Below are 24,950 nucleotides of genomic sequence, written 5' to 3' on the forward strand. Positions count from 1 at the left end.
TTTTTGTCATATTAGCCAATCTGATAGGTGTCAGCGTGGTACCTCAGAGTTGTTTTAATTTGTATTTCTCTAATCATTAGAGATTTAGAGCATTTTTTCATATGGGAATAGATAGCTTTGATTTCTTCATCAGAAAACTGCCTGTTCATATCCTTTGACCATTTCTCAATTGGGGAATGACTGGGATTCTTATAAATATGATTTAGTTCCCTATATATTTTAGAAATGAGGCCTTTATCAGAGGAAGTATTTTAAAAGAAAGAGAGGAGTCAGGAGGTTTTGCTTTGGGGAGAGTTCAGAATTTGCTTTGGGAACCTGTTGAATTTAAAATAACCACGTGCACAAATAGTGTGTCCAAGATATAAAGACTGTTTTTTATGATTTTTTTTTTTTTTTGCGGGGCAATGAGGGTCAAGTGACTTGCCCAGGGTTCACACAGCTAGCAAGTGTCAAGTGTCTGAGGCCAGATGTGAAACTCAGCTACTCCTGAATCCAGGGCCCAATGCTTTATCCACTGCACCTCCTAGCTGCCCTAACAGACTGTTTTTAAGCAAGGAATTAGGATACTAAATAATAATGATTTTCCATGGGAGTGAAGTAAAACTAATTTAGTTTTAGATTATACAAATCGTTTGATTGGATTGTCTTTCCTGAGTTCCTTGATGGTGCTCTAGAGGGCAGAGTACCGATGATGAGGACTCTTTCTCTGGAGAACTCTGGGAATCAAGAAGCATTTTCAAATTGCTTCAGTGATAGATCGTACATATTTTTCTTTGCATAATTAGATTAGTATCTTTATATGAGCCTATATGGACAGCACAAATTTTACATTTTTCCTGTTAATAAAAACTTGCTTTGCTAAGGTCACAGATTTTAAGCACTGCCATTTTGCAACAGAAATAAAGGTGCCAGGTTTTACATCTGAGCAGTTTGGAACAATAATTATTTTGTCCATATTTGAGTTGTTGCTGAGATTTCTGAATTCCATCCTTCCTTCTTTCCCTCATGGTAGGCCTTTTTTAAAGCCTTCAACAAAAAATGCACCCCGCCCCCCAAACTTTCAACCTGTGCTTGCAGTTTTTCAAAACCAGTGTTCCAGACAACTTAATTCCAAGTGATTTATGGGTGCAGGTAATATATAAGTATGAATTTAAGAGATTATTAAGAGGAGTTGGATATCAATTTAATTAGTTTAATTCTTTGAAGAAGATATTTGCATTTGATAATGTGTTTTTTCTATCACATTTCTTTTTGTTGGAAATTGTTATCCTGCCGTTTCAGCACTTCAGAGAGTGTCAGTTGTTTCTTACTACTACCACCAAGTGGCGCTAGTGACATCCCACCCAAGTGCTAGCCATGATGTCTGTTCTAAGAACAAAAGTGATGAGGAAATGGTGCAATAACTGAATGAAGATATTCATACAGATGCATGTCTTAATTTGGGGGTTGAGATTTTTCTTACGGGAGAAGTTGGGCAGCCTGTGCACTCATTATTTTAGGCAGGGATTGGAAATCAGGCTGGTCCCAAGTCCTCACTCATTACTTTGTGTTTCTTAACCCTGGCCCATTGCCAGAACACTTAAACTGCAAAGAGCCAGTGGTGAATATAAGCTGAAATGTCTCCCAGACTGTAAGAGTCAGGCACCATAATGCTTCTCTGCCATAGGGGAAAACAGAGGAATCTCAGCTTCTTCCAGCAGTAGCAAGCATTCCATTCTAGCCAGTTGTTCTGGTTGTTCCAAAACATAAAATAGTACATCTTTCTGAGGAATAAGGCTTTCACTTGAATTGGAATTCGAGTATAATTTCCACAGTTGCTCATTTGAGGGTGAGCAGTAGAAACTAGTCCTTTACATTAGTCTCCTGCTTTGAACTAATCCTCACATAAGCTTTAATTCCAGTTGCTTTTGGGAGGATGATCCAGAAGGTGAAAACACAAGAATAAGAGGGCTTTCCCCACCCTACCCCCTTTTCTTTCAGAGCTAGATATTAATATTAATGGTATTGTTTGTCTAGATTAGAATTGGGATTAAAAAGCACTGAATAATGCCTCACTTGAAGCACTCTTGACCTTAGTGTTTGTTGGGTGTACTCGGTGTTTTAAGGCAATTTCCTTTGAGAACAGTAACCACAAGCAAAGTGTCTGCTTCCCAGCCATATTCTGGGTTGTGCTGTAGTTAACTTATTCCTGGTTTCTGGTACTATTCAGAAAGCCATTTTGATTAGCCAGGCTGGACCAGTCTGGGCCTCAATTTCTTAGCCTTGATGTGGTAAAGCCAGCTCTCCTGTTGGACTAACTAGGATCAGCTTGTTTGTTTTCCAGTATCGTGCAAGCTGAGCTGGATGGAATCTCAGCTATGTGAAAACTTAGACTCTGTAAAGCATCTGTCTTTATAAAATTGGTATGAGAGAGTTTAAAGCTGTTTGAAATAAGGCTTTGGTTAACTCCATGCTAAAAGCAGTGGTGCTCTTTTTCCTGACCCAGCAAGGAGAAGGTCCATGACTCAGGCTTTCGTTTTAATTAAATTTCATCTGTTATATAAGTTTCTTAATGGTTAAGGAAATTAGCTATTTCTGGGCAACAGAGAAGTTGAGCCCCGTTCTGCTTTTTGACATTCAACTCATCTTCCAGGTCCATCTTAAACTCATCAAGTTTTCTCTGATAACTGGAGCTGAAGTGTTCTCTTCATCTGATCTTGTGGTTTGTACTGTGTTATTTCATCCACTGTTGTATTATAAATGCCGTGAAGGAGAGGGACTGTGTCTTAGTTGTCTTTGAGTTTCCCTCAACTTCTAGAACAATGAACTTCCTTCTGTCTGCTGCACAAGTGCTGGATGAATGAATATACTGCTTTTTTTTCTTTTAATCCTGACTTTTCTGAGTTAAATGGAATCATTTTCCTTTCTTGCTGTTCGGACCATAGCATATACATGATGTTTCTCTTTCACTGAAGATGATCGATTTCATACTCACCCACATTTTCACTCTCTTCTGTTTTCTGTCTTAAGTCCATGGTTCTACTCAAGGTTCTTTAAGGTTCTATATCTACACATGGTATCATTCTATGAGTGGAAATGGCATCAAAGAAAAGGTGCCCTCCCTTTCCCATTCTTGAGGCTAGATCGTGTAGTGGATCAAGTGTTTGACTTGCAGTTAGAAGGTCTGAGTTTGAATTCTGCTTCAGATACTGTGTAACTTAACTTAACCTCTCAGCCTCAAGTTCCTTATCTGTAAAATGGGGGTAATTAGGAGGCAGCTAGGTGGTGCAGTGGATAGAGCACTGACTCTGAAGTCAGGAAGACCTGAGTTCAAATCCAACCTCAGACACTTAACACTTACTAGCTGTGTGACTCTGGGCAAGTCACTTAACCCTCATTGCCCCACAAAAAAAAATGGGGGGTAATTAATAGCATCTACTTCCCAGGGTTATTGTAAGGATCAAATGAGATAATATTTGTAAAGTGCTTTGCAAACCTTAAAGCACTATGGTTAATCTTAGCTGCTATAATGATGATGATCCATTCCAATATACTTGCATGTTGGAGTATTTAGAGTAGAAATTATTTCTCATCCCCAAAAGCTTATTTAGTTTGTATATTACATTTGCCCTCTTTTCTTCTATATTCACTTCTTTTTAAATCCTTATTAAAAACTTTTCATTGCCTCTTTCCCTAGGCTTTTTATCCATGGTCAGCTTTGAAAACCTTGTTTTAAGAAATCATCCAAAAGTACTTTTGAACACAGTACTTGGTGCTTTTGAGAATTAATAGCCCTTCTCTCCTCTCAAGGGTATGTTTCTATATATTCTGCTTGCAATTAGCCCTCGTGAGGATTGGGGCAGGAGCAAGGGTTGACACCTTACCAGTGCTCAGCAAACACCAGTATGTGTTTTGTGTGATTGGAATGTCCTTGATTTTGTCTTGATCTTGCTGCAGTTCAAGTGCAGACGTGTCAGAAGTTGGTTCCTCATTCCATTAGACATTTTATAGTTCCGGCTCTTTCCTTATTATGGGTTGCCTTGCCCTCCAGTTTCAGAAGTCTTTCCACAGCCATAAATCTCCTGTGTGCTCAGGAGGCTGCTCTTCCTGCACTTACTCTTAGTGCCTTAGCACTAAGGTAGGTAAAAAGAGATCAGCTTAAATGTTTGCTCCTCACCTGGCAGGTTTCCTACACACCTACAGTGTGCCCAAGGGTTTTGGGTGGATAATGTGATACAAGAAGACATTCCAGGAATTTGGCATCTGCCCAAATGTGTGTCGTGTCATATTTTATGCCTTACTAAAGGGAATTTAACCATGGTGAATGAAAACAAACTCAGGTGGTGAAGCTCATCATTGAATTGCTTTTTGGAATTTTCCTCAGGCTTTCCCAAAAACTGAGTAGCCCAACAGTGGACACTTAGTTTTGCCTTCTCTGCATTTTGGATTGTGTGGGGTTAGCTCTTCATGAACTCAATATAACCAGGAATCTGACTGAAAAAATAATAATAGAGTCATTCAGATTTTCATTACTTCTTGCTTGTTCTACAGTAGTCGTCTTTTTTTTTTTCCGGGCAATGGGAGTTAAGTGACTTGCCCAGGGTCACACAGCTAGTAAGTGTCAAGTGTCTGAGGCCAGATTTGAACTCAGGTCCTCCTGAATCCAGGGCCGGTGCTCTATCCCCTGCGGCACCAGTGGATCCCCCATCAGGTAACTGAAGCCCAGTCTCCCTCATGACAGATGGGGATACTTACCACTGTACTCATGAGTAAGGTCTTTCCAGTCTTCTGACAGTCCTCCCACATACTCTGATCCAGGGACTGGGGCCACAAGACCCTGCATCTCCACAGTCTGGGCCGTTTTCTCTGACTGTCCCCCAGACCAGGACTTCTCTGTCCTCGTCTCTGCCTCCTAGCTTCCCTGGCTTCTTCAAATCCCACTAGGATCCAACCTTCCACAAGGGCTTTCCTGATTTCCCCCTAAATGCTAATCCCTTTCCAGTCCATCCTGTGTGTGTGTGTGTACACATACATACGTAGCTAAATACATACACACATAATGTGTATATGTATATATATAAATATACATTCACATATATTTGTACATTGTTGATTTGATGTTGTTCCCCATTAGGCTGTGATAGTGTTTTTGCTTTTTCTTGATACCTCCGCGCTTAGAGCTATAAGTGCCTGGCACATAGTCATCTCTAAATAAATACTTGTTGACTACTTCCTGTCATGTGGTAGGTATTTAATAAGTACTTCCTGTCATGTGGTAGGTATTTAATAAGTACTTTTTTTTGTTCACCTTCCCTCACCTATTTGCCTCTTTTCTTCTGGGCTAGTTCTTCCTTCTTTTTCTGTTCCCATAGCTCAAAGCCTTGATGTATAGAAAAGTGTTCAGTGAAGCCATTTGTGGTCATGAGGGGGATTTGCAAGAAAGAAATAAGTGTATATATTTTTTGGAGGGCATTGAGGGTTAAATGACCTGCCCATAGTCACACAGCTAGTAAGTGTCAAGTGTCTGAGGCAGGATTTGAACTCAGGTCCTCCTGAATTCAGAGCTGGTGCTTTATCCACTGCGCCGCCTAGCTACCCCGAAATAAGTGTATCTTGATAATTTAATATTCCTGTGTCCCCTTTATAGGGAGAGAACTAAAATAGAAAGAGCTAAAGAAATTTCCCCAGAATGATATACAAGTTTGTGGTAGAAAGAATGCTGTAATCCAGCATTGAATTATATGCCTTTCCTTACTTTTTGGGGGGGAAGGGGGTATTCCAACTTGTATCCCAGAATCTTTGACAGTAGAAAAGGTGCCAAATAACCATCAACCTGTGTATTCTACTTTGTTCCCAGAACAGTTGGCCAGATTTGACAGTTTGCTCTCAGATAAATCTCTCACATCTAATGGATCTGCTTTTGGGAAGGTATGAAGGAGATGACCTGCCAGGGACGGAGATAGTATCGTGTGTCTTGATTCCTGGAAATTATTAACATATTTCTTAGAAAGGTGATGAGGTTTCCTACTTAATTTTCCTCCCTAATTGAAATGGTAGATGCAGCCAGAATTAGAGCAATAACCAGGATTAGCAGGGATTGAGGGTGGAAATAATTTCACACCCACAACTAGAAGATAGCCCTGTATGCTATTGTGGTGATGGTTAGTCTGCCCAGTGAGTTAAGTATTTGGCTGTGGTTAAAAACAGAAAGCAATGAATGTTTCTTTGTTGGTTTTTACACTGATCATTCCATGAGAATGACAGCTTATAGAGAAGCTGTCTTCCCTCCTTCTCCAATTGTCTTCCTCTTAGGAACAAAAGAGCCGAAGAAGAAATTGAAAGTGTTTTCTGCCATTTTAACTAATAGAGAGAAGACATGTAAGGGACTGATTTGCAAGAAAATAATAAGATTATTCAAATGTATTTTAGCAAGATTAACATCTGTTTGTGAAAGTATTGAAGTGAGTGTTTATGCTATTTCCTTAAATGTGGGCTGAGAAATGTGCCTCCTTTTCAATTAGAACACATGTAGCTGGATTTATTCACAAATAGGAGTGGCTTTTAAAGGAGAGGGGAAATAGGACAGATGGAGGCAGCTGCTTTAGGAGATGTGTGTTAAGTGAACAGCCGCTATTTCGTTCTCAGTCTCCTAAATTCGGGGTTAAAGCTAAGATCCGGTTCTTTTGGGGAGTTGTTTTAAGCTAGGAAGGTCATGATTTTTTCTTGTACAGTTAGTAAAGTTGATCTTTTTTTCTCTGCAAGTACTAAGTCTTTGAAAAGTTAGATCTAAAATCAGTTTCCTTCCTGAATCGCTTTTTTTCTCCTCCCTGACAAGTGCATTGGAATTAGGGCTGCTGGTATTGTATGTAGGTGGGTTGGTTGGTTTGTGGTTTCTTGGGGAGAGGGCAGGAAATGGGGAGTGAGTAAATTGTTCATCTGTGTGAGAATTTATAGGAAGAAAAAAATTTTTTTAACTCCTTTCCCAAGATAGCTATTGAAATTTGAGAAATAGAATACTGGAAGAAGACGAGTCCAGTCTGCAAACTGGAGTGCACATACAAAGACTTTGTGCCATGTTAAGGGTTAAAATTCTAGCTAAACTGTCTAAAATATCTAATGAGTGGTCGCCAATAAATTATAAGCTTTAGCAAGAGTTAGGTTTTTAAGTATTTATTAAGGAGAATAAGAATTTGGTAAAGAGAGAGAAAGGCCTAGATTCCTATCTATTAAAGGGAGAGCACATTTCTAGCTCCGCTCTCCACCAGAGTCCAGAGGAAAGAGAGTGAGACCGAGCGCCCGTCTCTTCCTTCCTCCTCCCACTAGTCCGCGTCACTTCCTGACTCCTGGTCTTGCCCTCAAAGACCTTCCCTTCATGGGCAGAACTCTTCTACAGTAAGTATCCAGCAGGTGGCGTCATTCCAATCGTTACAGCCACATTAGGGCAGGGCAGAGATCGCTGGAGGTTTGAGTGCTGATTGACTTTCTTCCTTTCCCTTCTTGGTGCTCATTTTACTTGTGGGACAAGAGGATGATGCTCTGAGCCTAATAGGGAAAGGTTAATTTTTATTTGGGAGTTGGATTAGAGAATTACTTTGCAGAGCAGGGACCATGGCTTTTCTGGAGCCTCGAGAAGTTCTGCCTTCCCCCCGGGATATCTCAGAGAGAGGTAAAGGTGTCTCTCTGGCTCCGTCTGTACAGGCTGAGGCCTCACTTCGAATTGGGTTCAATTGGCTTCGATCCGAATTGAGTTAGCGGCAGGTTGTGTTTAAACCTCCTAAATTGTTTGAGGACTTTTCACTCATTTCAGCCTAAAACTTGCCATTCCCTTCGTTTCGAAGCCGGCATTGGGCCACTGCCCTCATTCATTTCTCTAGAAGAAAAGCCTCCCTGTAGCTACAGTCCCCAGTTGTGGACTTGAACATCCACACTTGTGTACAGCAGCTTTTGGACCTGGTAACCATTCCACGAAGTCAAGATCATCTTTAAAGGCTTCCTGTATGTGGGGCTGTGCTGGGCAGGCTTTGGAGGAGAGAGATCAAGCAGGTCCTTTAAACCCCAGCAGCTCAGATGCCCCCTTCACCATGAAGCCTTCTTGATCTCCCCTGGGCACCGAGACTCTTCCCCTCTTCACACTTCCCAGAGATCTTTGTTCCCTGCCCCCCAGCACGTAGCATGCACTGCTTTGTGTACACATATCACCACTTGATTTTGAAAGTCCCCTGAGCATAAGGACTGGTATCTTATTATTAGAATGAATGAAAAAGCATTAAGCAGTTGCAAAGTACAGTGCCCGTTAACCTTTGACTCTTTCCCCTCATATCTCCTCTAGTTCCTGCTCATAAGTTGCCTAATAAATGTTGAATGAATGAATATGAAGCTGAAATAGAATGTTTATGTTAATATTCCATATTAATATATGGGATGCATTCATCCTCAGAGCCTCTCAAAGAGTCTAAGTTCACATCATCCAGTCCTGATTCCCCAAAGGGTTCTTTTTGCTCTTTGCCCTCACCTGAAGGTGCAAGGAAAATCTAGGACATTCATAATCACTCATGTCTAGCATTCTTCGATTGTGGGCAAAAGGGTACTCACCTCCTGTTCAAGCATGTTTCCAAATGTATATTGTACAAGATGGCCGGTAATGTCACCTCTCAGAAGGTGACACACAAGACATAAAGGGCCCTCAGGAGCCCAGAAACAGATCTTTAAAAATCAAATACATAGTGGGGGCAGCTAGGTGGCACAGTGGATAAAGCACCGGCCCTGGAGTCAGGAGGACCTGAGTTCAAATCCAGCCTCAGACACTTGACACTTAACTAGCTGTGTGACCCTGGGCAAGTCACTTAACCCCAATTGTCTCACCAAAAAAAAAAATAATCAAATACATAAAGCACCCAAGGCCACCGTACATCCACAGAAAGGAACTGAACTCAGGGGTGCTATCAGGGCAGTCATTGACATTCTGGTGAATCCCTTTCCCTACACTTTCTTTGTGGAGACTTTAGACTCACTCATATGGTAAATAAGGTTTCTTGAACAAGCAGTCTTGTTTCCTTAGATCTCTACTATCTCATTAACTCACTGGCCTTGTTCTCCAAGTAGGACACTACAAAGGAGCTGTGTGGGCTATTCTCTTCTTCTTCCAAGGAACACAAAAGCAATCCGTCAATCAATCTCTCTCTCTCTCTCTCTCTCTCTCTCTCTCTCCTCTCTCTCTCTCTCTCTCTCTCTCTTTCTCTCTCTCTCCCCCCCACCCCCTCTCTCCCTCCCCCCTCTCTCCCTTTCTCTCTGTTTCACTCTCTTCTTCCCTCTCTCTGACTTCCTCTCTCTCTCCTCTGACTCCCTCACTGTCTCCCTCTTTCCCTCCTCTTTCCCTCTCTCTGTTTCCCTCTCTCCCTCTCCCCCCGCCCTTTCTTCTTACTCAACCCCTTAATCCTCTGTCTCCTCTCTCTCTCTTCTTTGCTTTCTTGGGCAGAGTGGAAGTGTATAGCTATTTTTGCCTTGTGCTTCTGCTGCAGGTTACCACTTATTGCTCCTTGGGGTTGGAAGCTACATGTAGACAAAGTTCCCTTGGCCCTAAGAATTTCGATTTGCTAAGCTGCGTGACCTGCATTCTGAGAGAGACCTTCTGGGCTGTCTTACAGCTTGCTTAGGCCACATAAGAGGGGGCTGACTCCTCTTAACCTTTCTTCCAAGGCCACAACTGAAATCAGCTTGAGTTCTTTGTGTCCTAAGTGACCAATGTCATTTCCACAGTGCATGGGGAGTTGCCCCTCGGATGTCTCTGCTGCCCTGATACCAGTCAGCAATTCCTGAGCTGCTCTTACACACACACCACACATATCTGCATACACACGCACATTCGTATTCCTATCTATTTATATGGGTGTGTTTGTGTCTTGGATACAGGGTGGGTGGCTAGGTCTGGGCCTGTGATTTTATCAGTAGACCAATTCGGATCAGCAGTTTGTCTGCCATTTGTCATTTGGAGAATTGTTTCAGAGCAACAGGTCACACAGACGTTATATATCTGAGATGGGGTCAGAACCCAGATTGTCCTGACTCAGAGCCTGACCCTCTCCACACAGTGCCATATTGCTCCCCAAGGATGTCTCTGCTGTGAGGTTTTTGCATGTGTGTACGTGTGTGCTGGAGCAAGTATGGAATCGTAGTTTACTGAGCAAGAGAGTAATATTGTCAGTCCTGTACTTTCGGAAGATGATTGTGGCAGATGAGCAGAGGATACATTGGAGAGAGGCAAGACCTGAGGCAGGGAGAACAGTTAGTAGCGGTGGTGGTGGTGGCGGTGGCGGTGGCGGCGGCGGCAGCAGCAGCAGCAGCAGCAGCAGCAGCAGTAGTAGTAGTAGTAGTAGTAGTAATCCAGGGAAAGGTGAGAAGGGCTGTGCCAGGGTGGCACATAATGTGTGCAGAGAAGGGGACCGGTGCTAGGGCTATGAAGGTCTATTTGACAAACCCTTGGATGTATGGGGGGAGGAGTGAATTCAAAAGTACTTTTCAAACATTTATTACCGCACAAGGTTCTGTGCTGACTGTTGGGAACACAATTCAGAAAAGAAAGACCATTCCTGCCCTCAGGGAGCTTACATCCTCATAGGGAGAGGCAGGGCCTTTTGGGAAGTGGTGGCTTGGGAAGTTACGGATAGAGCCTTAGGGGAATTCATTGGTGTGGCCCTTCTCAGAATGGATATATTCATTTGGTTCTGGTTCAGAGAGTTAGAGGTGGAAAGCCTGGGTTGGACTGAGGAGATGGGAGAGTCCTTGGGTGGTTGCATGACCTGAAGATGGAGAGCAGCATGCTGGGTCAGCTGAGATATGGGAGGTGACTCCAGAGTTATGACCCCAGCTGACTGGAAGGTTGGAGGTGCTGTTGACAGTAATAAGGACATTCAGAAGAAGGAATTCTGTTTGGGACCTGTCCAGTCAACAGCTGGTGATGACAGACCAAGCCTGGGGGGGGTCCACCATTATGATCACCCATTCGATTTAAAACAGAAATTCATACAGATCATTCTTCAAATAAAGAGCTGACTTACCAGCCTTGAGGTAATTCTCTCTAAGCAACATCATCTAAGAAGGATCTGTTTCTCTCTTTCAAACATACATCAAGCCCTTTAACATTGACTCTTAGAACCCAATCCCTGCTTTTCTTTAAGACTTGGCCTCTCCTGGTCCTGCTGCTCCCCCCTCCTCAAGCTGTCTTCCATCCAGTCTATATTCATCTTGTCTCTTCTGACCCATTTGGATCTAACCTGAGGGCAAACTAGAGCCTGCTTTGGCTTTTTATTTGTATCCCCAGTGGCTGCCACACAGGAAGCGATTAACAAGTGATCGTTGGTCATTGGTACATAACTTGTTGTCCTGAACAAGTAAATGTTATTGGGGTTCTCCTCTGGATGCTTTGTTATTTCTTTAGGCCACTCGTGCAGTCCCATGTGTCCTCGGCCATCGTTTGTGTCCTGATTACTTATGAAATTTATACCCAAGTTCTCTGAAGAATGGATAGTCTACCCACTACCCACCACTGACAGACCGAGAAACAAATTCTGTATTTCTCTTTGCAGAAGCAAGGCCTCCGTAAATTTGGCTCCTTCAGATTGTATGTGTTTTAAGCCATTTCCTTTCATTCTTATTCACTCAGTAAAAAGCAGTCTCTTTGCTCTTCTTTAAAATACTTCCAGCCACCTTTGAAGTCTCGCTTCTACAACACTGTGCTAATGAAGGGGAAGGAATGCTTCCTTTCAGAAAACCCGGAGGTCTTGGTGGAATGATGCAGCTCCTTTACGGTGCCCTCCTGTTACATCTGTTGTCGTTGCCACAGACCCTGCTTCTGCTGTAAGAGCTGGAGCTGGTTAAGGAGGATAGCCACTTGTTTATGCAGCATCTGTTGAGTGTAATTTTACTGCCGTCGAGAATGGTGAAGTGCCCAGATCATAACGTGCAGCAGATTGACTGTTTTGCCCCTAATGATTTTCAGCTGGATGTGGAAAGCCTCGTTTTGGAAGGTGTCATTTAGAGGGGAGTCTTATCTGCTACACAGTCTGAGTCTAGATCCAAAGCAGCCTAGAAAGCCCATGCTTCAGGCAGACTCCAGCAGCCAAGTGAAGAGATAAACTAGTGACAGGCATTAAGTGGTTATTGTGCACCAGCTCTCTGCTAGGCACCAGAAATACAAAGAATAGCAGAAACATGATTCCTGCCCCTAAAGAGCCCCCATTCTCATAGGGGAGACAGCATGTGAATAACTTTATATATGTAAAATGTTCAAAGAGCATCTCAGGGGAAAGGCACCAGGGGTGAGGGGCAAGGACCAGGAGGGTCTCTTGCAAAAGGCAGGATTTGAGCTGAATCTTGAAGGAATCTAGGCAAAGTGAGAGGTGGCAGTGAGAAGAGAGAGAGAGAGAGAGAGAGAGAGAGAGAGAGAGAGAGAGAGAGAGAGAGAGAGAGAGAGAGAGAGAGTGAGCGAGCGAGCAGCCCAGGCAAGGCAGACGGACATGCAAAGGTACCAAGACAGGTGCTTGGCTGGGTCTGGGTCACAGAGGGCTTTAAATATCAGACCAGGGACATGATGTTTGGTCCTGGGGATAATTGTAGGAAGCCACAGTGGAATTTGCTAAACAGGAGGTGACTTGGTCTGGCCTACGCTTTAGGAAAATCTCTTCAGCTGCTGGAGATGGCGATTGGCATCATGTCAGGCTGCAGGGATGTAAAGAGTAATGATAACTCAAGGCAGAGGCATTTGATTTAGCTATTAAGAGTTCATCGGGGGCAGCTAGGTGGCGCAGTGGATAAAGCACCGGCCCTGGATTCAGGAGGACCTGAGTTCAAATCTGGCCTCAGACACTTGACACTTACTAGCTGTGTGACCCTGGGCAAGTCACTCAACCCTCATTGCCCTGCAAAAAAGAAGTAAATGAGAAGAAAGGAAGAAAAAGTGGAGTCACCTAGTATCATAAATGGTTTTCTCAAGGCATTTAGCCAAGAGGAGGAGGAGACATATAAGGGATAGTTGGATCAAATTAAGGATAGGGGAGATATGGAAGTACTTGTAGGCAGCAGGGAATAAGCCAGTAGACAAAGGGATATTGAAGATTAGAACAAGAGTGGGGATAAGTAGGGGAAATCTGTTGGAATGGGATTAAAGGTATGTAGAAGGGCCCTCTCTTCTTGTTAAACAGGTGACAGGGATAAGATAGTGAGGAAAGATGTCTATCTGATATGAGAGGAGGTGGGGGTAGAAAAGGGAGCTCTTGGCAAATGACTGGATTTTTTCATTGATGTAAGGTGAGCTTCTTGGTAGAATGGTTGGCTTGAGGAGGGTGGGATGGTGACTCTCAAGGAGGTATAAAGGATTGCCACAATGCAGTGAAGGCGCAGTTGAGATTCCATATCCATTTGGAGCAGAGCCAACGAGCATGGTTTTGTGATTCTCTCTAGCTTTGTTCAGTAGCTCATGGTAGGAGTGAAGGAAGCAAATAGTGGGGGTAATGCAAGGTTAGGGTTTGGCAAGGCATGCTCGGGGATAGGATAAGGCAGCAAGGGATTCAAGAGAAGAGGTTACCCCAGGGTTGAACTGGTTTGCCGTGTTCCAGCTAGTTCCCCAAGAGGTCAGTCTAGAGAAGGGAGAACAATATGGCCAGGGAAGGGAATGATATAGAGTGAGAAGGAATTCCTAGATCATGGAATGACCAGGACTGCAGGGATGTCATGTTGTTACAAATGTCTCAGTCCTCTCTATTACCTGGCTCTACCTTTACTTTTCCCAGAAATGGCCAGTTTTTTGCTCCTGTATGCAGCTGCCAGAAGTTAGAGTGCCCTGTAATCTATCGGGAGAATAACAAATACCTCCCCAGGTGAACATTGACTTGTAGCAGTTCAAAAGATGTTTGGAAGCAGGAGCAGAAGTTCAGAGTTAGTTATTTCAAGTAAAAAGGTTAGCACTGCACTGCAATTCTCCCCTGGGGAAGGACTGTCAAGGTTCTCATACTTTGTGTTATCAGATGGGTTTTTAAAAACATTATTATTAAGTAATGCTGAGGGGCATAGCTAGGTGGCGTGGTGGATAAAGCACCGGCCCTGGATTCTGGAGGACCTGAGTTCAAATGTGACCTCAGACACTTGACACTTACTAGCTGTGTGACCCTGGGCAAGTCACTTAACCCTCATTGCCCCACAAAACAAACAAACAACAACAAACTGAACGAAGTAATGCTGAGAATATTTTCTTTCTTCTGGCATGGCACCATTGGCTGAATAGGGAGTAGAGTCAGGACCCTAATGGCACCCAACAATTAACTCCGCCGGCAGCTCAGGGCTGGTTTGGGGGGACTCCGTTCACTACCCAGAGAGCAATGCGAATAGTCCAGCAGTCTCATCCTTCTTTTCTCCTGTTTCCTCTGTGTCTCCTTGGCTGTGAAGCCAGAGGGGTCACTATTGTCTGAAACATCAAACACTGAGTATTCAGGATTAGTCACATATGTCATTCAAAATACACATTGGAGCCAAAGGCAGAAATTAGGAAGAACTTTTTTTAGAAAAAGCTGAAGAAACCATTCTAGACTACTTGAGCTCTGTTCTCACTGTTTGATTAAGATATCATTAGGGTACCTTGTTTTTAGAGATCTCTAATTAAAGGTCACCTGTCACTTTTTTTTTTTCCTATACCTTGCTCTTGAACCATCCCCCATCTGTGTGACTATTTTATGTCAACCCACTTCCATGTAGTGGCAGCTCTTGGTAATTTATTTTGCACTGTATCACACCTAACAACACCTACCATCCCACTGTGGTGTGTATGTGCACACTTGGGAGACATTCATTTTTCCTTCACTCCATGACAGCACGGGAAGTGCAGAAGTTATTTGGAATGTGTGGGAACAGGAGGACTCTCAGCTCTGGAATTCACTTCCTCTCTTAGCCCAGCAACCCTGGAACCATTTGATTCCATTGCAGAGCTACCCTTTGTTACTAAGGGCTAAGGAGCCAGCTAACTATCCACCCTAAAGTGTTTTCCTCCTTTATGGATTTATGAGAATGTATGTTTCCCCATGAGCCTGTTTATAAAAGAATAGCTCGTATAAAGTGATTGCAATTCCTCAATGAAATAACACCTCAAGGACCAAGAAGAGTAAAAACCCATTTTTCTCCTTTCCTATTATGTTCTCACACCCAAACAGGGCTCATTTTGGAAGAGGATGATCAGATTTCTTGAGTGACTCAATCACTCCACTAATGAGCTTTTTTAAAAGCACATTTTTAAAGCAGTAGTTTAGAACCTGAGTCCAAATGTGGCCTCAGAAACTCACTAGCTGTGACCCTGAGCAAGTTGCTTAACTTCTGTCTGCCTCAGTTTCCTCATCTGTAAATGGGGGTCATAATACCACCTATCTCGTAGTTGTTGTGAGGATCAGATGTGCCTGGCACACAGTAGGCACTTAATGTATGTTATTTATTAAATGATATTATTATGCATTGAAGGCTTTGAGATTTCACTATAATATACAAGACTGACATCATAAAATAAATATGTTTCATGGTGAGCAGAATTTTGTAATGTAATAACACACATTTATAAAAAGTTACTTTCTAAAATGTCTCTTTCCTCTCAAGAAAATAGCATTAAGTAAAAATTGATTTTTTTTGGGGGGGGGGGGAACAGGGCAATGAGGGTTAAGTGACTTGCTAGCAAGTGTCAAGTGTCTGATGGCGGATTTGAACTCAGGTCCTCCTGAATCCAGGGCTGGTGCTTTATCCATTGTGCCACCTAGCTGCCCCTATAATTAATTGCTATTTGTAATGATAGTGCTGAGGTCCTGCATATTCTGAAGTGCCTTCTTAATCAGACTTCTATCTGTCCTTTTTTTTTTGGTGGGGCAATGAGGGTTAAGTGACTTGCCCAGGGTCACACAGCTAGTGTTAAGTGTCTGAGGCAGGATTCGAACTCAGGTCCTCCTGACTCCAGGGCCGGTGCTTTATCCACTGCACCACCTAGCTGCCCCTGATATAATTGGTTTTCAAGATGAAGCTTCAGAAACCCTTGCTTTGGCCTGCTCTGGGAGCTGATAGACCCTACCATTTCTATTACTGCCTGATCTCTGAGTTCTCTAAAATGATGTCTATCTTGCTATCATGAAATTCTACTAAATGAGTAAATTTTGGATGTTATGTGCACTTGAGACCTCATTTAGTAGAGAACATCCTGGTTTTTCTTCTTGTAACTTTTACATATTACTGCCCAACTATACTTCTTTCACATGTGAAAATATTTACTTGTTAAGCTATTCTAGAGTTATTGTTGTGTTGTTTTGTTTTGTTTTGTTTTCTAGCTGAATTTCATTAAAAACAAAAGTTTTCCAGGTCTCTAGTTTGGCTCTTGTAAATTCATTCCATTCTGGTTTTCCAGAGTCTTAAATTCTACTCTTTATCCCTCCCCCAGTGCCTTCCCCCCCCCCATTCAAGTCATAGACATCTTAAAAATACAGAACATACCGAGAAATGTAAGCTCAAAGCTGACTCAACAGTAGACTTTTCTATGGAATCACTTGGGTCCAATTTGAACTGTAGGAATTTATAGATTCTCCTTTCAATTTAAAAAAAATTATTATTTTTAGTTTAACAAGCATTTATTTTCTCTCCCACCCACCTCCTACCTCTAGTGAAAGCTAGAAAAAGAAAAAAAAGTAAATTCCCCCATTGGCCATGTCTAAAACTACAGCTTCGTTCTTCATGTTTTGTCCATCATCTCTCTGTTAGGAAGTGGTAGCGTTCTTCATCATCAGTCCTCTGGAATCATGGTTGGTCATCAATCAAAGTTCTTAAATCTTTTCAAGTCATTCCTTTTTACAGTTTTGTAGTTTTAATATAATTTGTTCTCCTGGTTCTGCTTATTTTACTCTATGAGTTCATAAAGGCCTTTCTAGGTTTCTCTAAAACCATCCCTTTGTGGTTCCTTACAGCAAATGTATATTCCATTACATTCAGATACCATAATTTGTTCAGCCATTTCCCAACTGAGATGCATCTTCTTAGTCTCTCATTCTTTGCCATTTTCACTTTTGCATTTGCCTTTCTCATTTAGGAACATGACTCCAATTTGAGAGTTGAAAGCATTGTTCCTTAGCAAGGCAAACCCCTCACCTGGACAGGCAGTGCCATTCCATTTCACTTCCTTTGATAGATTGTCCCCCCTATCAGCCCTGCTCTCTAACTTTACTTCAACCTTTCCCTGTCTGTTTGCTCCTTCCTACTGAAACAAACATGCCCCTCTTTGTCTCATCTTCAAAAACCTCTTACTTGATCCTTTCCTCTCTCATCCTATATCTCTTCTGACCTTTGTGGCTTGAGAAGGCCGTCTACAATAGGTATCTCCACTTTTTCTCCTCTCACTCTCCTCCTCACCCCTGACAATCTGGCTTCTAGTCTCATCATTCCACTGAAACTTCTCTTTCCAAAGTTAACATTGATCTCCTAATGGCCTTTTCTCAATTCTCATTCTTTTTTTCTTTTTCTTTTTTTTACCTCTCTGGAGCCTTTGACCCTATTCATTATCCTCTTCTTTATTCTTTTCTCAATCAATTTTTAAATGCCACTGTCTCCTGGTTCTCTTCCTATCTATCTTGACTGTTTCTTCTCAGTCTCCTTTCCTGCATCCTCTTCAGATCACACCCTCTAATCATAGGTGTCCCCCCGCCCTGGGTTCTGCCCTGGGTCCTCTTCTCTTTTCCCTCTGCAGAACTTCCCTTGATGATCTTACCAGTTTCCATGGGTTTAATTATCATCTGTATACTAATGATTCTCAAATCTCCGTATCCTAACCCCAACCTCTTTGCCAACCCCCAATTTTGCACCTCCCAGCTGTTTTTCAGACACCTCAAATTGGATGTCCAGTAGACATCTTTTTTTTTTTTTTTTGCAGGGCAATGGGGGTTAAGTGACTTGCCCATGGTCACACAGCTAGTAAGTGTCAAGTGTCTGAGGTCGGATTTGAACTCAGGTCCTCCTGAATCCAGGGCCGGTGCTTTATCCACTGCGCCACCTAGCCGCCCCCTCCAGTAGACATCTTAAACCCAACATGTCCCAAACTGAGCTCATTACCTTTCTCCTCATACCTGTATCCCTCTCAAACCCTTAAGGTGCCATCATTCTCCCAGTTACCCAAGCTCACAACCTCAGTGTCATTCTCAGCTTCTCATATTTCTCATCTCCCATATTTAATCTATTGCCAAGACCTGTCAATTTCAACTTTGCAACTCTCTCCCCTCTGATACTGCCACCACTCTAGTACTCATCTTCTCACACCTGGTGGATCTGCCTGCTACAAGTCTCTCTAGTTCAGTTTGTAATGGGAGGAAATGGGGTACGGGTTGGATCAGGGGTTGGGGTTCTTAGGAATTCCTCTTTAAAGAATTATACCCTCTTGCACACAAAAAGTAGTTAGAATAAGGTGATAGTTTATTTAGGAGCAAGGGAAGGGAAGGGTGGGGGGAGGGAAACCATGAAAGAAATCCTTGGACTTTTCATGGGGAGATTTAGCATAAAGCACATGGCTCAGAGGTACCAAATCTCCTCAAACAGGAGACTGGAAAGTACTTTTATAGAGGCCTGATGGGGGTGGGACCATCTGCCTGTAGAAAGTTCCTTTAGTGAAGGTGGACCATCCCCCACTGGTGGTAGCTGGGGGAATTGGGTGAGGAGTGGAGGACCATCCCCAACTGGTAGTGACTAAAGGAATTGGGTGAGGGGTGGCTACAGATCCTTCTTCAGAAGGCAAAGGCCGCAGCCACACCCAAATTTATCTCCACAGGGTAAGGGAGACCAGAATGAAGGGTAGGAATCCCAAGCTAGCTCAGTCCAATTTGGTTCAGTTTATCTCTCTAGGGCGTTATCTGTCCTCTGGTTTAGTTTCTCAAGGAGAAGCTTCCTTGATGTGCCCCAGAGAACTTCTGGGGTGCTCTGCACCCCATGACAAGTTCATCTTCTGTTTAGCTGCCAAAGTATTTTCCTAAAGAATAGATCCAACCATGTCACACACACACACACACACACACACACACACACACACACACACTGTAATAAACTCCAGTGGTTTCTTTTCATCTCAAAGATCAAATACAAAATCTTCTATTTGGATTCACAACCTAGTCTCTCCTCTTCTTTACCTGTTCAGTCTTCTTACACCTTACTCCCTGCCACAAACTCTGTAGTCCAGTAACACTAGCCTCTTTGCTAGTCCACAAACAAGACTCATCATCTCTTGACTCCAGGTACTTCCTCTGCCCATCCATTTCTGGAATGCTCTCCTTCTGTATTTCCACATTTTGGCTTCCTTTAAGTCCCAAATAAAGTCCTACCTTCTACAGGAAGCCCTTCTCAACCCCTTTTAATTTTAGGACCTTCTTAGTTATTTCTTATTTATTGTATCCATAGTTTATTTGTACGTGTTTGCTTGTTGTCTCTCCCATTAGACTGTAAGCCCTTTGAGGTCAGGGACTGCCCTTTTTTTGTATCCCCAGCAGTTAGCACAGTGACTGGCATATAGAAAGCATTTAATAAAATGCTTATTAACTGATAATAAGTGACTTCCAGTGACTTCTTAGAACCTAAAGTTGTCCATTTTATTAAATGTCCAGAATTTATGCAAAAATATGCATTTGTCTCTTATTTGTCTGTGGTGGTCTTTGCTATCTTTACAGCCATGCCAACTACTAATTAATACAGAGATAACTGGATTTCAGCGTTGGTGGCTCACACATACAAGACCATCAAATGCTACATGAACTCTACCAATGCTGGAGCAAAATGAAAGTAGAATATAAGTTTCTTGAGGGCAGGAACTATTATTTGTTGTCTTTGTATTAGCAAATAAAACTCTCTCTCTCTCTCTCTCTCTCTCTCTCTATATATATATATATATATATATATACACATATATATATATACACACCTTAGAGTGCTGTATAAACGTTAGCTATTATTTTATTCCTATGACCTAGGACAGTGCCTGGCATGTAGTAGGTGCTCAATAAATGTTTGTTGAAATAAAGCAACAGGTCAGGTTGCTGCTACTGCTATTGAGCAACAGCCAGAGGAAACTAGAGAACAATATGCAGAGTGAGTACAACAATGTAAGTAGAAAGAACAACAAAACAATCAAAATTGGATACTTTGAAAGTATAATGACAAAGGTTTACTGAAAAGAGAGCCATCAGGCAGGCAGGCAGCAAGCATTTATTAAGCTCCTACTATGTGCTAAGTACTGTGCTATGGGGATACAAAGTAAGACAAAAACAGCCCCCTTCCTCAAGGAGCTCACATTCTAATAAGGGAAACAACATGAAAACAACTATATATGAACAAGATACACATGAGATAAATTGGACATAATCACCGAGAGGACATTAGCATTAAAGAGGAATGAGAAGGCTTCTTGCAGTAGGTAGTATTTTAGTTGAGATTTGAAGGAAGTTAAGGAAAAGAAGATAGCACCTCCTTCTTTGCAGAAGTTGAGGATCAGGGATATAGAGCATTGCATATTGCATCAGACTTTATTATGTTGATTAGTTTTGTTGAATTTTTTTTCTTCTCTTTTTTTCTTTATTATAAGGGATGGCTCTCTGGGAAGGCTTTGGAGGAGAGATACAGTGGGAAATGTAGGCAGTATAAACACCAAAAATATCAATACAAATTTTATTTTAAAAAAACAAAACAGTTTGCATATTATAGATCAGGTACTGCTTGTCTGACTGGCCCTATCTAAATTGACGGCTTATAACTTGTAGGGCCTGGCTAGTATTCAATGGAAAATTTAAAGTATTTGATGGAAAATGTTGATCTTGTGATTCTAGCTAGTGCTTGGAATTTCCCAAGGTTCTTCGTCTTATACAGATGGCTTCCTGTGGGCATGGAAATTAAGTTAGTTCAACCTCTAATCCCAAACCTACAGGTTTTTATCTCACATTATGCTTCTAGTCTATTCCATAGCCGCACGCTATAGAATAGACAAAGGAAGAGGGCAAAGAAATAACAAAGGCCTTGAAAACAAATACAGGGAAACCATGGGAACCAGAGAGGAAATGAGCATTATGAAATTCAGAAAGAAACTAGACAAGTAAGGAACATTTCTCTTGTGTCCTGTTATTTTCTGTAATGTATTCTTAGACTGGTAGTACCCTAGGAGCTGTATTAGATACTCCTTAAGCTTCCTTTCACTTTATGAGCTAACCACTTACAATCTCTGGCACTATATATAGCCTGTGGTTCTCATTCAGGGAGGACATGTGTAGCTTATGAACATACTTGTTTTTCAAAAGGCGATCGAAGCATTAAGTGTTGGGATCTTTTAGCAATACCATTTTAAAAATAATTTTTTATTTTAATTTTTCTCAAATACATGTAAAGATATTTTTTGAGTTCCACATTTTTCTCTCACCTTCCCTTCCCTCCCCACTCCCCAAGCTAGTAAACAATTTGATATAGGTTGTACACTGCAATCGTGTTAAACATATTTCCATATTAATCAGAACAAAAAGGAAGAAAAAAACACAAGAAAAATAAGAATGACAACAAAAAAGCAACAACAAAAGGGAAAATGATATGCTTTGGTCTGCATTCAGACTCCATAGTTCTTTTTCTGAATGTGGAGAGCATTTTCCATAAGTCTTTTGGCATTGTCTTGGATCATTGCATTGCTGAGAAGAGCCAAGTCCATCACAGTTGAGTATCACAAAATGTTGTTAATACTGTGTACAATGTTCTCTTGGTTCTGCTCATTTCACTCACCATCAATTCATGTGAGCCTTTCCAGATTTTTCTGAAATCCATCTGCTTATCATTTCTTATAGCATAATAGTATTGCATTACATTCATATACTACAACTTGTTCAGCCATTCCCCATTGATGGATATCCCCTCAATTTCCAACTCTTTGCCACCACAAAAGAGCAGCTATAAATATTTTTGTACATGTGGGTCCTTTTCCCTTTTCTATGATCTCTTTGGGATACAGACCTGGTAGTGGGTGTTGCTGGGTTAAAGGAATGCACAGTTTTAAAACCTTTGCGGGGGGTGGTAATAACCTTTTGGGCATGGTTCCAGATTAGCAATACCATTTTCAGAAGGTTGTCAATGAGATAGGCAAAGATAGAGAACTGAAATTTTGGCTCAGAAGCAGAATTTGACCCAACTTTTAAAAGTTTGAGAAATAAAGACCAGAAGTATGTATTGTTAGGAGGTAGGAAAAAAATGTTTCCTATAATATAGCCAGAAATAGCTTAAATCTAGAACTTTCTTAGCTCTAGAATTACTAGAGGCATTGTAGACTCCCATGGCATAGATAATAACTCAAAGGTTTGCAAAGCATTTAACAGATGTTATCTCATTTGATTGTCACAATGACCTTGTCAGGTAGGTGCTATTATTATAGTCATTTTACAAATGAAGACTGAGGCAAACAGAGACTAAATGACTTGCTCAGTCTCACATCTTATTAAGTCTCTGAGGCCAGATCAAACTTAGGTCTCGCTGACTGTCAAGCCATCTCCTCTGCTATCTACTATAGTACACTGAACTGAGGATTCCAGACAGAACTTTGAATCCTCGAACTGTCCCTGGATCTTTGTGACTTCAGGCAAGTCAGCTTCTTCATATGTAAAATGAGATGATTCTAAGCTCCTCTTACCTCAAAAATTCTGTATACAGCTTTCATTTTTTACCATAATTGCTAAAGAATTCCAATCAGAAATCATACATAGATTTAAAGTCATCAGTGTAACTTAAACTGAGACCCAGAGAGATGCTTGCCTAAGGTCATACAAGGTGTAAATGGCAGAGCCAATATAAAAAACCTGGGACCGCTTGCTCCAAATCTAACACTCTTGCTTTGTATCATGCTGCAAGATTCACTTGTTATTCTTAGAAATAAATAGAACTAGCAATTAATGTTCATGATTAAGTGAAAGGAATGCCTTAGGGAATCTTTTTTTTTTAGTGACACCCTTTACAAGAATAAGGGTGTTTATTCAGACAGTCTTAAAAAAAAAATAAAACTGTCTTGATGAAAATATATATCCTGTCACATGTCTGTGTCGATTATGAAATCTTTGGCAAAGAATGTTAATTTGTAGAATTCGGAACCTTTATACCTTCATGATTTGGTATCACTTAGAAAAAAGTGATTTCTTTTGAAAATACACTCCAGAATGGGGCTGCAGTGGAACAGTAAGAAGATAGACCATAGCTGATTAAAACTAAAATTTTTTTTTTTTTTGGTGAGGCAATTGGGGTTAAGTGACTTGCCCAGGGTCACACAGCTAGTAAGTGTTAAGTGTCTGAGGCCGGATTTGAACTCAGGTACTCCTGAATCCAGGGCGGTGCTCTTTCTACTGCGCCACCTAGCTGCCCCCAAAACTAAATTTTTTAAAAAAAAGAAACTTGAAAACTGGTCAGCAAAATAAGCAATAGTGAAACATGCTGCCCAACTCCCGTCAGAGAGATGGACTCAGAATGCAGATGGAGACATTTTTCTTTTTAGACATGACCAACGCAAAAATTTGTTTTGCTTGACTATACATATTTGTAACAGGGGAGAAAGAAAATATACCTGACATCTACTGTCTTTACCACCACCCTTCATAAGGAGGTGATGGCTATATTTCAGATTTCTTAGTTACCTAATATTTGTTGATGACTTTTCCAAAGGTTTGATAGATACTTTTCATGAATTTCCCCTTTAACTAGATATGCTGAAGAGGAATCCTGGGACATTTAGACTAGGCTGAGTTGGTATCTCTGGTACTTGACAAATTATTGAATAATCCTTGCCCTTTCACTTCATTTCTGATATCAGATTATTTAGCTAATGGACTGTGCTTGAATTGTGTCCATTGAGGTTCATTTATCAGTGTTAGGATTTCACAAGTATGTTCCAATTTTTCAGTTTAAAAAAATTTTCTTAAATACAAAAGCCATAATCAGGCAATGGAGAGAATACCTCTTTGAGGAAGGATATAAGGGATTAGTTACTTTTTGGAAGTGAAGTTTAAATAGGAGGATCCTGTTGTAACATCATCTTTGGAATGGCTGACAATCTGGTTGGAGTTGAACTTCACATATTCTTATCTTTGTGAAATTCAATAATAATTTAGTAACTATCTGCTGTGTGCATACTAAAAAAAATTTAAGATGGACTCCTAATCTGAAAAATTATAACTGGCTCAAATTAGCTGGCTGGCTATCTGACTGCTGCTAGCTGTCTACCTATCTGTAGGCTATTAGCTGCCTAAGCCAGTCTATAAACTTTTAGCCCCTCCCCAACTGCTTCTCTCAGACCAACAAGAAACAAGATTAAAAAACTTCTTTTCAATTTTGGGGGCAGGGGTGGGGCATAGAGGGTTAAGTGACTTGCTCAGGGTCACACAGCTAGTAAGTGTCAAATGTGTGAGTCCAGATTTGAACTCAGGTCCTCCTGAATCTAGGGCTGGTGCTTTATCCACTGCGACACCTAGCTGCCCCCACTTCTTTTCAATTTAACAACAAAAAAGGGTTTATTGATAAGAATAAACTTAGGGGCAGCTAGATGGCGCAGTGGTTAAGCACCGGCCCTGGATTCAGGAGTACCTGAGTTCAAATCCGGCCTCAGACACTTGACACTTACTAGCTGTGTGACCCTGGGCAAGTCACTTTACCCCCGTTGCCTGCAAAAAAAAAAAAAAAAAAGAATAAACTTAGAGATAAGGATAAAGTAAGTAAAAAATACGACCTGACTGCGTTTAACTTTCTTTCTGCCACTGTGAAATCTCCTCCCTTTCTGTGGGTGTGTCTCTCTGCAGTCTATTGCCTTCACTCACCACTGTCATTCAACTCACTGGAAACCCCTTCTTCTTTTCTCATCAGCAGCCTCTTTCCTTCTCAGCTTCCCAGTAACTGCCGCTCTTTCCTTCTCACTCCTTCCACCATCT

The 24,950-nt window shown here is 41.6% G+C and overlaps 1 protein-coding gene across 1 annotated transcript in view; it reads left to right on the plus strand.

Moving 5' to 3' along the window:
• The window catches only part of CFDP1 (craniofacial development protein 1), a 158,579-nt gene that overhangs the window by 49,845 nt on the left and 83,784 nt on the right, over nt 1-24,950 (plus strand).

Source organism: Dromiciops gliroides, chromosome 2 (genome assembly GCF_019393635.1).
Source record: "Dromiciops gliroides isolate mDroGli1 chromosome 2, mDroGli1.pri, whole genome shotgun sequence".
Classification (NCBI taxonomy): Eukaryota; Metazoa; Chordata; class Mammalia; order Microbiotheria; family Microbiotheriidae; genus Dromiciops; species Dromiciops gliroides.